We start from the raw sequence: 12,895 nt of genomic DNA, 5'->3' as shown, positions 1-12,895 counted from the left end.
ACACATTTTATTTTAGAAAGATCCAATGAAAGAAGAATCTGGAACAATACCCCAATATCTAGTTCTGACATTTAGGCATGGTGAATTTGCAGTAATATCAAAGGTTAGATTTAGAAAGGATGTAACATGTTTTCTTGTCCGACAATTTATGGTTCAAGAAACCCTTTATAGAGAAGTGTTGAGACTGAGATAATATTTACTGCAGAGATATTAAATGCCACTTTTACTGTATTTTGAATTCTAATGTATTTTGAATTCTACAGCAATCTTGTGAAGTTGGGCACTTTTTATCACTGATTTAAAGATAAGAGAGATTTGAAGCTATGAGGTAGTTGCTGTATGCCTGTTAGTTAGCAAGTAGTTAATCAGATTTACACCTACCTGTCTTTTACGGGTAAATACTTGTTAATGAACAGATCAAGAAATGGACTTACAAGAATGATGTAACTCTGTATCCAACACATCATTGTAGTACCAGTATGTAATTATTTGTTTTAGTTTATCCCATTTAACAAAGCTTAATTGACTTGTATGACCTTAACTTAGCACTTTTCACTAAGATTAGTACAACTATAATGGCACATGTCTTTCCTGATAAAGAAATGATCTACCTGATTCATTATTAAATATATATGTGCAAATTCCAGACCCATCAAAAATTGATACTTTGGCCTTATTAACATTAATTTATGATCTACCCAGGAGATTACATGACTGGATAGATATTTAAGTCCTGAGGCTTTTCCACATTACCCTAAAATAGAAACAAGTATGTATTTAATTACTCACATATGTGGCTCCTCTTCTGTTGTAACAGAATTATTATAACGATTAGAATATTTGGACATGATTCAGTCATTTTGAATAATTTGCAACCTAAAGCACTGGTGGAAAACACAAATTTATTTCTAATGATATTATTTTAAAAGTCTGACCAGTTAATAAATGATGACAGTTAATTTCTGAATATAAAATAAATTTTTAGTATTAAAAAATCAAATTATTTTAGGTGTCTTGTGTTTGAGAATATTATCAATTCTACTTGGCAATTAAACATCCGTACTTACATTAATATTTAATTCTGTTTATAGATATCCCTGTGGTAATCAAAATCTGTAAGAACTTTTCATTCATTTATAGAGCAGATAGAAAAACCCACGAGATCTTCCTGGAAGCTGGTATTTCTAATAGGAGAAGTAGCAGCAAAATGCAAAGAGATGGTATATTATGTTCACAAAGAGAGTAAATTGTTGTCAAACAATTAATATTTTAGCATTATTTTTGAGAATAGTCAGTGATTGTTTTAAGAATACTCTGATTTTATTTTTCAAAAGTCAAATCTTTGTTGGAATATTGTTCAGGACACTTTTTAAATAAGACCACTCTGTTTTTTCATTTTGCTTATTAAATTTTATAAGATGTTAATCAAGGTAGAGTAGCTTATATAGACCTGATTTTGTAACACTGAGTTATAATAAAGTTGTATAAACAATATCACAAAATGCGTTTGCATTAGAGGCAAAATATTCTGGGTTTTGATGCCAGCATTATCATTCACTAGCTGCAAAAGCTTGGTCACTTTTTTTCTATCTGCCTGAACCTCAATTATTCTATCTAAAAAGTGGGATATAGATAATGTTTACATCAGAGAGTTGTAAAAAAAAAAACCTAATATTTACTTAGTATTTAACACATACTTAGTAGGCACTTTCAGACAAACCATTTATCTTTTAATCTTCAAACCAATAATGTGTAATAAGAATTATAACCTAAATCATTTTCAAGATAAAAAATAACTTTCCATGTTTATATGCTTTAATGTGATTGATAAAGAAGATAAATTCACTTGGTTCAAACTCAGGACTATGTAGTTCATGCTCTTTGCACTATACCAAAATGTTAAAATCTCATGAGAAAATACTACATGTATGGCACTCACCAATTGTGAGTGTAAGTGGATGTGGGAGTTTTTCACACTCAATGCAAAATTCACCCTCTCTTTAAATCTCACTTTTTTTAGCTTCAATTCAAACATGAAACCAGAGGGATGCATTCGTGTGTGTGTGTGTGTGTGTGTGTGTGTGTGTGTGTGTGTGTGTGTGTGTGTGTGTGTTTAAATACCTTTTAGTTTGTGATCTAAACCAGATTCAAGTGAAAACATTGGACATTTTTTCTCTGGTCACAAAATGACTTAGCTTCAATGCTATTCTCAAGTAAGTAATCAATAGGGGGCATGAGAGCACTACTATTAACTGTCATTGGTGCTTGTCTGGTTTAACAACACTTTTCACTTGACATTTCTAAAACACTTAAAATATCATTCTAGCTGGCCGTAGTATTTGTAATTGCCTTACTAGATCTAGTTCCTGAAATTTAGTTTATTAATAAAGTGCTGTAACTCTTTGCAATATTAATGAATCAAGTATTTTGATTAGCCAGGCATGTGTAGGGGAAAAAGTTAAGATTGGGAATTCAAATGAAAATAATTTAAATGAACACAGAGCTGAAAATGAAAATGTGATGCACATAAATGGCCCCATTATTGCAAGATAACAGAATACTGTTCAGGCATTTTTCCTGTAACAGAGCAGACCACTAGTTAATTGTATATCTCTTCACTCTCACATTCCCAATAGAAACACTTTTGTCTGCTATTGATTATAAAAGAAAACATTTAAAGAGGAGAGTACAAAAAAGTTTGGGGCTGAATTCTAGAATGAATCACCATTCAAAAGAAATCTAATAGTATGCCACTTGTTTTTAATCATATAATGTCAAATAGAGAATTATGTCTTTACTTTTCTATCAAATCTTGCTTACTGATGCATTTATCAGGAGAGGCCGAGGAGGGAAGTTGTACTTGGTTTATTCTCTGCTTCCCACAGGAAAATTTAAGAGTCCTCAGAACTTTCAGGTAAGCTGTAGAACTTTACAAATATAACTTTTATCTGGGATTCTCATGAAACATGCCAGAAAGGTCTTGTTTTGCTTAAGAATGGAAAGACCAAAGATATGAATGATTTCCTTTGTGGTTGAAGTAGAATAGAACAGGGAGAGGAGCAGATTTGTGATTAAAGGGGGAACAGGTGACCTGCAAATGATGCTGCATACTTGCTCTTGATATTTAAAGAACCCGCTCCTCTCCCCAGAGCTGATTTATTCAGTGCTCATACTCCAGATTCTTTATCAGCTGTGTCATTATGATAAGGATTTGCTAGCAAACTAATTTAGGTCAAACTTTTTCTCTCATGATTCTCTGGGAGTATTATAAAACAGTTCCAAACATGTTGGTTTCATATAGCAAAGTGACTATGGCATGTTACATATGTGTTAAGTATGATAGCACTCAGTTGTAGATGAGTGTCTGTGGTTTTAAGATCTTAGGATAAAGAGAAATTGCCTGCACATTTTCCTCTGGGCTAAGGCAGTTATGTGGATGTACTTTGCAGTCTTTTGTAATTGGTTTACGCCAGGGTTTGTTTAGGACTTCACCTTTACTTAACTTAAAATAGATCACAGTTCTAAGAGGGAATTAGAGCCCAATCATAAGATTGGGTGAGTCTGTCTAGACACTGGACCTATTTCAGATTGAGTAAGTGACGAAGCAATTTCCTGTTCTTTAACATTGTGTTTCTATTACCACCTTATTTTCCTTATTTCTGCTTTCCTCCCCAATCAGCCCTAAAGACTATTTCTCTCTCTGTTGTGAATCTCTCTCATTTTACATACCTAATCCACTTCAGCTGAAATCCATATTCCCAGTCACATTAGAATTTAGATGTCTGAGAACTCAGTTAAGAAGCAACTAAAATACATTTATCAGGCAAACTTCTCCTGATTTGGTAAAGGACACTAATTATAGTGTTCAGAAAGTCTAAATTGTTGTCTCAATTTTCGCCTCTCAGAATTTTACATTTTCTCAATTTTAAATAATTAAAATGTAGTATTAACTGCAGCCCTGCCCTTGACAGTTGTGTTGTGAATTTGTTTGACAGTGATATTAATAGATTTTCTCTAATCCACCCTCTGTTGTCTATTTCCTCTTGTGACCAATAGAACTCATTTGGTCAGTAGCCATAGAATTGAGTGAAACTAACTGGCCCATATGGCAATTGAACTTGCAATCTTGACTTTATTAACACCACACTACAACCAGCTGAGCTAATAAGCCAAGAAAATCAAATTAGACACTATACACAGCTCTTGGTTAATTACATTTTCCTCTTTTGGTCTCTTCATTATGGCCACTTTTTCCAATTACCAGCTTCTAAAGCGTAAGGATTGAATCTATGGGGTTCTTGTTCATTTTGCTCTTAGTTGAAATTATAGATGGGAATGTGCTACTTAAGTTCAGGCAGCAAAGGCATGAGCATATATTAGCAAAATTATGGTACTTAATGTTCTTTGTCAGAGCCCGAAGGAGCACATTTCAAACATCCCAGGAAGACAGCAGCATTTGTAGTCAAAAGGAGTGATGGAAATGGGTTTGGCAGCTCTTTGATTCATTTTCTGTGTATCTCCTTTCCCGTCTCTGAATCTTAGTCTTATTTCTGCCTCCTTTCCTACCTTACTTCATGTTAGGAAATATGTACTGTGCTTTCATGTGAACCCTGGATTGCAGATGAAACCTGACTTCTAATCATGCTTAATGACCTGCCAAACTAACATTATAGCTGAAGTTCATATCTATTGTGCCCAGAAATCTGACTTTCTAAGTAGTATATGTAAACAACAACAATCTGTCTGTGATTCTTGATAATTAATCCAGTGTTCTACTCATCAAGCAGCAGTGTGAACAGGACCTAATTCTTTCTTTGCCTAAATTGCCGGGCATGGCTAATAATGGTTTTACTAAATTTAATTCATTTTCATTAATTAACATTTTGATGTGTATGCATTTATAAATTCCCTAGGCATTTACCATATTAATGTTTTATGATGAACCATCATGTCAACAAATATTGCGTCTGAAATGTTTAAATAGGCTGGATCTTTGAACGCATTGCTAACTTTATGATGCATTATTTAGCTTGTTGGTTTTTGAGATTGAGAGAAGTCGATTACAGGTTCATAAAGTGTCTTTTAGTACAAACTTTTAGTTTGTATTCCTCTGTGGATTAAGATAACTTAGGAGACAATTTAATAGAATAAAATAAATGCTAAATATTAGTTAATAATTATAAGCCATTCTAGTACTCAAGTTCTGCAGGGAGTCATTTTTGTCTTATTTATTACTTGAAATAGTGGTCATTAAATTTATTTTCTTGGAGAAAAATCCAGGTTTCTCTTGTCAGATACATAGAGATCATGTACTTCAACTTCATTTTACACATGGAAAAAAAAATTAAAGAAAGAAAAATCGAGAGGCTTAAAAAGCGAAAGATCTTCCAAATAAGATAGTATTATAACCAAGTGAAGACACCAAGGTCTCTAAATGTTGTGAAATTAATTTTGCCCCAGACCCCAAAAATTCATATGTTGAAACACTAACCTCCAATGTCATTGTATTTGAAGATAGATCTTTTGAGGAGGTAATTAAGGTTAAACAAAATCATGAGTGGGGTCCTAATTCCAAAGGACTAAAGTCCATATATGAATATCAGAATTAAAATGCACAGAAGAAAAGCCATGTGAGGACACAGAGAGAAGGCAGCCATCTGCAAACCAGGAAGAAAGAGCTCACAATAAACCAACCCTGCCGACACCTTCATCTTGAACTGTTAGCCTCCAGAACCGTAAGAAAACAAATTTCTGTTGTTTAAGCCACCTATACTGTGGTATTTTATTAGGGCAGCCACAGCTAATACACCAAGTTTCTGCTCAAAGTTCTTCTGTTACCCTACACTGCTACTTCCGTGGTTAGCAAAGTGTACCTTTTAGCTATTACATACATCATTCTACAGGTGCCATAAGAGCTGACCTCCTCTTAACATAGTAAAATTAATTTTAAAATCAAACAGTGGTAGTGAAGGGAATGACTGGCAAGTCCTGGATCCCTCCTCTATGCTCAGAGCCTGGCACAGACATTGGCACAGAGCTAGTGCTAACCTACCTAAGGACCTCTTCCCTCCTCTTTTCACAAGTACTCTCAGAAAATACTGTTACTTTACAACTTCATCTGAATAATACTATGTTTTATCCCTGGAATATAAAGAGTTGTATCACGTTCTCTTGTCTATTTTGATGCAAAAATCTTTTCTTTTATTTATTTATTTAATTATTTTATTTATTTATTTATTTATTTTTGAGATGGAGTTTCGCTCTGTCGCCCAGGTTGGACTGCAGTGGCGTGATCTCCGCCTCCCGGATTTACGCCATTTCTCCTGCCTCAGCCTCCGGAGTAGCTGGGACTACAGGCGCCGGCCACCACGCCGGGCTAATTTTTTTTTTTTTTTTTTTTTTTTTTTTTTTTGTATTTTTAGTAGAGATGGGATTTCAGCGTATTAGACAAGATGGTTTTGATCTCCTGACCTCATGATACGCCCGCCTCGGCCTCCCAAAGTGCTGGGATTACAGGCATGAGTCACCGTGCCCCACTGGCCGATGCAAAATTCTTGTCAGGTTCTTGACCAATGGCTGATAAGACCTGGAGTCCAAGGCTACGGCACATTTTAAAAGAAAGAAAAAAATAGCCTAATAATTCAGCAAAATTCTTTATTCTAAGCATAATACAGGCAAAATTAAATTATTTCGTTTAAGGAGAACTGGTGGTATATGTTGTATGTTCTTTTCTCTGTAGGTTGCAAGTATCATTTAAGGCATGAGAGATACAAATTTGGTGAATTAAGTTAGCAATATTTGCTGAATCATTTATCTTATTTGGTGAATAAAATCCCCCCCCCAATAGTTATGTAACATTAGCCCTTGGTGTTTAAGATCTTTTTAAACAATAATAAAATTCAAAAATCTACAGTAAGGACAGAAGTCCTAATTTTACATCCCATGGTTTGATTTTGATGCAAAACAATGACTGTGGCTCTAGCACAAAAATCTCTAACCTTGGTCGAATATGATTTCATTCAAACTACATTAGAAAAGTCATAAAATGTGATAAATTTTATTTGATGCTGTTCAGATATTTGAGTCATAGAGATTGCATGACCTTTTCAGGTTTCTTTCAGCTGTAAAGATATAAAATGTTTAGCTATGGACCTTTTATTTGACTCCACTTGAAATTTCAGTTAGGATTATCTAGCAGTCCTTTGTTTTTAATGCAAACATTGCTATAGCAAAAGGCTATACTTTTGCTACTGAAGTAAAACATTCTAGGGCAGTAGTGGCAAAAGATAAATGTGACGTTTATTAGTAAGTTAGTGGTGATTAGGTAATTATATTTTTAAGTATTTATCATCTCTCAACAAGAGTAATTATTAGTATTATAACCTGTTTCCAAAATTGGCCTTTGTATCTTTTCTGTGCCTGGGATACTCTTCCACCAGAACTCGACACGGCTGCCTCATTATCTTTCAGGATCCAGTTCAAATGGTACCTCTTCAAAAAGGTCTTTCTTGGTTACTCCGTATCTAAAAAAACCTCTCGTTTCTCAATCCCTGTTTATCTTCATCAGGCCATCTTCCTCAAAGTATTTATCACTATTTATACTTATCACGCTTATATATTTAATGGAAATTTTTGTCATGTAATTGTATTACAAATGACTAGAACAAAGCATTACTTTTTTAGGCAATTAATAAGTGTTACACTAATTGAACACAGAAAAGATTACAGATGATATATTGTATGTTGACTTTCAGCATCTATCTTCATGTCATGTGTCTTCATATTCATCACTCTGATTGAATTTTACAGTAGACATGTATGGAAGGATCAGCTTTGTTTTCTCTATGGAAAACTAATACCTATTCCCAGAAGGTGTAGGTTCAAGTTGTTGTGTCTTAACTTGTAATTATAATTGTTGTTTAAGATAGAATTATCACCTTTGATTCTAAGGTTCTTTTCAGTTTATTTTAAGAGAAGATGCCATTCTTGAAAACAACTACTATATGAATGTCTAGATTGAAATATTTTCAGATAAACAGATATTCTTCACTTAGGTAGACAAAAACTACTACTGTCAAATGGACGATGTTTTCTAATCTGGGATTGGTTCTTGTGAGTTTTACTTATGGTTTTATTCACTTAGTTTATTCATTAACCAGATATTTTAAAAATACCTACTATGTGTCAGATACTTGGTTCAGAACTGGAAATATTTTGCATAAGAAATTGACACAGTTTCTGCTCTCAAGGAGATTACGGATGGTGGGAATTACAGAAAAATAACAAGTAAGCAAAAAATGAATATGTAATTACATAGTGTCTTATGCCACCAACTACTGAACTGGCTTGGATAATAAGGAGTGAATCTGGAAGCCATTTAAAGAGAACAGAAAAAAGTCTCTAGTGAGGTGATTTTAATTCCAACTTAGAAGAATGAAAAGAATAGTAAAAGTATGTAGAGTAATAGTGTGGTATGAGACAAATATCATTTTATTCCAACTCTTTATTTTCAGTGTATATCACATTAGAGACCATTTTTGAAACCAGCCACTGGAATTGTAATGTTCTTGCTGCAGCTGATGTGTTTTCTTTTTATGGCTTTTCTTCAGAATCAAATGCCGAGTGAAAGGGGTATCTGTTTTCCAGCAGTCTGTCGAATATGTTGCACACTCGGAAGTGGAATCAATTGTGAATCTGACAACATAGTGGAATGTTCAGTTAACTTTAAACTGCCTTTGAGAGAACACAAGGGAGTTCTGAATAGTCTAATCACTTTTTCCAGAAGGCACCTGTGATTTTGTTAATTTGCCTCTGAGGAAGTCCATGCACAGGGAAAGGAGAACATACGGCACTCAGTAGCTGAAGTAGGTAAACTGCTGTTTTGCACTTGTTTTCTCTTTATTCATCATTTTGCAAGAGGAGCTATAAATTGGTTAGTCAAAAGGAATCTTGAAATGCTTCATTACATTTTTTTCTTGGAATCTGTGTGGTCCTGGAGCATATATCTGTATGTGCATAGTTATTTGGAGACCTGTTTTATGCTCTTGAATAAAGCGTCAGTATTTAATATTTAACATTTAGTATTTTTAAAAGTTATACATACCCCATAGGTATATTTACCTATATATATTTGTATTTTAACCATTTCAAATGCATATACATATTTGTGTATATGTGCATATGTGTGTGTATGTGTATATGTATGTGTGTGTGTGGAGAGAGAGAAAAAGAGAGTATATTTACAGAGAGAGAAAGAAAGATAGAATGAGAGTGACAGAGAGAGAGAGAGAGAGGATGAGAGAGAGAGAGAAGTGGGGGTAGTGAGAGATTGGTTTCCGGACCTCTTATAGATACCAAAATCCATAAAATGGTATAGTATTTTCATATAACCTACACATATCCTCCTGTATACTCTAAAACATCTGTAGATTACTTATAATATCTAATACAATGTAAATGCTATGTTAATAGTTGTTATACTATATTTTTAGGGGGATGATGACAAGAAAACTTTGTACATTTTGAGCGCAGATCCCATTTTTTTCCTAATATTTTCAATTTGTGGTTGGTTGAATCTACAGGTGCAGGGCCCAGGATACATAGAGCCAACTGTGTATATTCATGTGTGTGTGTGTATACATATATGCACATTCATTATGCACATACACGCATATATATACACACACAAGTATGTATAAAAGTTTTTAAAAAACATTTTGAGCAATGACTTTCAATATTCTTATGATTTGGGTAAATAAACTTATTTTACTTCTGGGAATATATATTCTGAGAAAGTAATTAAATAAGAAAATGTTATACATATTAAGATATTCACTGATTTCTTACTATAATAAAAAATCTTGGAAGCTGTCCAAATGTCCAACAATTTAAAAATGTAAATTTTGTTGATATTACACCGTGTAATTTGTCATCAGCCATAAACCAAAATTGTGAAGAACATAAAGCAAAATTGAAAAATATTTAAGCTAAAATGTTAAGTGCTGGAGAAGAAGAGATAATTATATAATTTTGCATTTCCTCGTAAGTCACTATTCATTGGATGTTCCATAGACGCCCAAATACAACATATACAGGGCCTCAATTTCCACCTCAAAACCAATCTCCTTTCTGTATTCTTTAACTTGTTGAACTTTATCATTGTAAACTCCAAACTGAGAATCTAAAACCCTTGTGGTTGTCCTTCATATTCCCTCTCTGAAAATATCTGCCATCTCTGTTCTTCCTTCCCATAGCTTTTACCCTACTTGGCCTGGCCTTCACCATATTATGACTTGTCACTCAATGTTGCCATATTAATGTGTCATCTTTCTTCCTCTAGATTCTCCCCTTTCTAACAAATGTATCCCACTAAGACACAGATGAAATCATGTCGGTGTTCTGCTTAAAAGTATTGATGGTCCTCCAGTAAATATGGGATAAAATCTCAACTTGTTTTCAGTAAATAAATGCTGACAAATATGAACTTGCATATCCTTTAGATGACTAGTGAAGATTTAAAATTCAAAAGAGAGCTTGAAACTTTTGGTAAAATGAATAAAGAGGTCATCAGATTACAGCTAGATGCAATATTGAAGATTCTGGATGCAAGTGTGCATGCAGAAACGTTCGACAGCTTAGTCTGTATAACCCCACGTTAGAAAGAGGAAATTACAGGATTTTACATTTGTGTAAACATTTTTGAGTGAGCATAGATAAAGGTATAAAAGGAGACATGCCAATGTAATAACATAGAATTTAGAGGAATATTGTGTTTAATTTATATATATATTTGTTGTGTTAATGGTTATGGTAAACATGTAGTGATTTTTTATATTACTACATTTATTTAACATTAAATTATTTTTAAATTAAGCCTTGATTGCAAAAAAAAGTAACTACACTGGTGATAATTATTGTTTTATGATTAAGGGTGATCATCAAGAGAAACTATTTTGTGCATTCTAGATTGTCCATTTCAATTATTCAGGACAAGAAACAATAAAAAGATTTAGGACACATGCTCTACAGAACAGAGAATGTGCATGGCTGCAATATAATTTCAATTTTAGTAGTGTTGTTCTTATATTTAATAGATATCTGAATAGGAAGATTCATAACAAAAAAGTATAATTGTTTGGAATTCACCTGTGACTCATGTTAAAGGAAAAAGTAATTTTAAGTACATTATTTTTTCTTATTCTCGACATTTGACACACAGTATTGAGAGATTTTGCCTGCTCAGCATTAGGCGTCGGGAGTTGGATGTAAAAGACTGCGAGTTGAGACGAAAAAGATAATCACAATAACCTTCGGTCCTCCTTGAAAGTGACGGAAAGTGTAAACAATTTTTAAGGTTGTACCTAAATTCATATAAACGGAATTCTAACATCTGCTCCTAGGGAGGCTGGGTGCATAGTTATCATTTGAATCTGCATAGGGATTAAAACATTTAATCAATAGGTATTGAATAAGCAATTCGTACATGATCTGCTAAAAGAGATATATGTTGCTGGCATATTCTTTTAGAAAGGTTGATTATTGTCTTTCCCCATCACTTTCAAGAACAATTAAGATTTTAATTAACAGAATCCACTTTATTTGTCAAGAATTTTAAGCATTCATTTAGGAAAATTACTCCATTTACCAGTTATTGCTGGGCCTCTTTGGCAAGCACCATGAAGAAAAGAAGCAGAAAGTAAAATTACTTTCAGATAGATGCATCGTTCAGCTTCTCTTGATATCCTTACCCTATAACTTTTCTTTTGCTTTAATGATTTTTGCTCTTTTCATGGCCTCAAATATCCAGTATGAAGTGTTGAGTGTAAAATGTATAATTAATTTGAAACAAATTTTATTATAATTTTCATTCAATATAATTCCATCCCTGCACATTGTATTATCCTTGGCTTTTTAAACATCTCATATCTTTTAAGAAAACTAATAGGAATGGACTAAAAGAGGAAACTAGTAAGCAGAAGATAATTTTTTATGGCTGGGAAAATGCATTCTTAAAATTGGTGACTGCATAATAAATCATGTCTGTGTTCAAATGATTGTTCATCTAAAAGTTTCTCAATTAATACCCACCCATCTTATCATCTTTTTCTCCTCTGTGTTCTAACATTTGAATCCCTTGAGACTGAGTAGAGTATCTCTTTCTCAAGGAAGAGTTTCCTCTATTCGGCAATCTCAAGTAGGCAATTGAGATTGAGAGAGAGAAAAAGTTGTCTCCCTTTTATCATGTGTATAACTTCACCAAACCTGTATGCAATGTGTGGTGATACTGGTTTATTTACTGCTTTTCTTGCAAATGTGAATTTACAATTTTTATCATACCATGTATAAAATATCTACAAATAGAAAATCAGACTTTTTTTTAATTTACTGCATATTTACCCTTTTATTGACCTTCATTACGTTTTACATTTCTGGGATCATTTTCTTCCCATCCAAAGACTTCTCTTTATGTGATTTGTCTTCAGTGTCGATATAGCTGACAACATATTTTCTCAGTTTATGTTTGCATTTGAATGTCTTCAAATTGCTTTCACTTTTAAATAATATTTTTGGTAGCTGTAGAATGTGAGGCTGGTAGTGGTTGTTTTTGTTTTCCCCTAGCACATTAAAAGCATCAACTTAATATCTTTAGGTTTTCATCATTTATCTTGCAAAATAAGCTTTCAGTCTTGTTGCTGCCCCTTTGGTTGTAATGTGTCTTATTTCTTTCAATATTTTTAAGATCTAAAAACACATTGTTTTCTCTCCTTATTCTCTTTGGTCAGTTATGTTATAATGTAGCTAAATGAATTTTCTTTATATTTATATTGCTTGGAGTTCTTAGAACTTCCTATATCTGTTGATTATTATATTTTTTCAGTTATGAAATTTTAGGCCC

General features: G+C 33.2%; 1 long non-coding RNA gene across 1 annotated transcript in view; it reads left to right on the top strand.

Annotated features, from left to right (window-relative positions):
• Positions 1-2,824: 2,824 nt before the first annotated feature.
• The window catches only part of LOC135969510 (uncharacterized), a 37,359-nt gene continuing 27,288 nt past the window's right edge, over positions 2,825-12,895 (top strand). Inside the window, exon 1 of the long non-coding RNA XR_010584772.1 lies at positions 2,825-2,914. This is a non-coding gene — a long non-coding RNA (uncharacterized lncRNA). The remainder of the gene's footprint in view (positions 2,915-12,895) is intronic.

This window comes from Macaca fascicularis, chromosome 2 (assembly GCF_037993035.2).
Source record: "Macaca fascicularis isolate 582-1 chromosome 2, T2T-MFA8v1.1".
Classification (NCBI taxonomy): Eukaryota; Metazoa; Chordata; class Mammalia; order Primates; family Cercopithecidae; genus Macaca; species Macaca fascicularis.
This window is presented reverse-complemented; position numbering and strand designations above follow the sequence as displayed.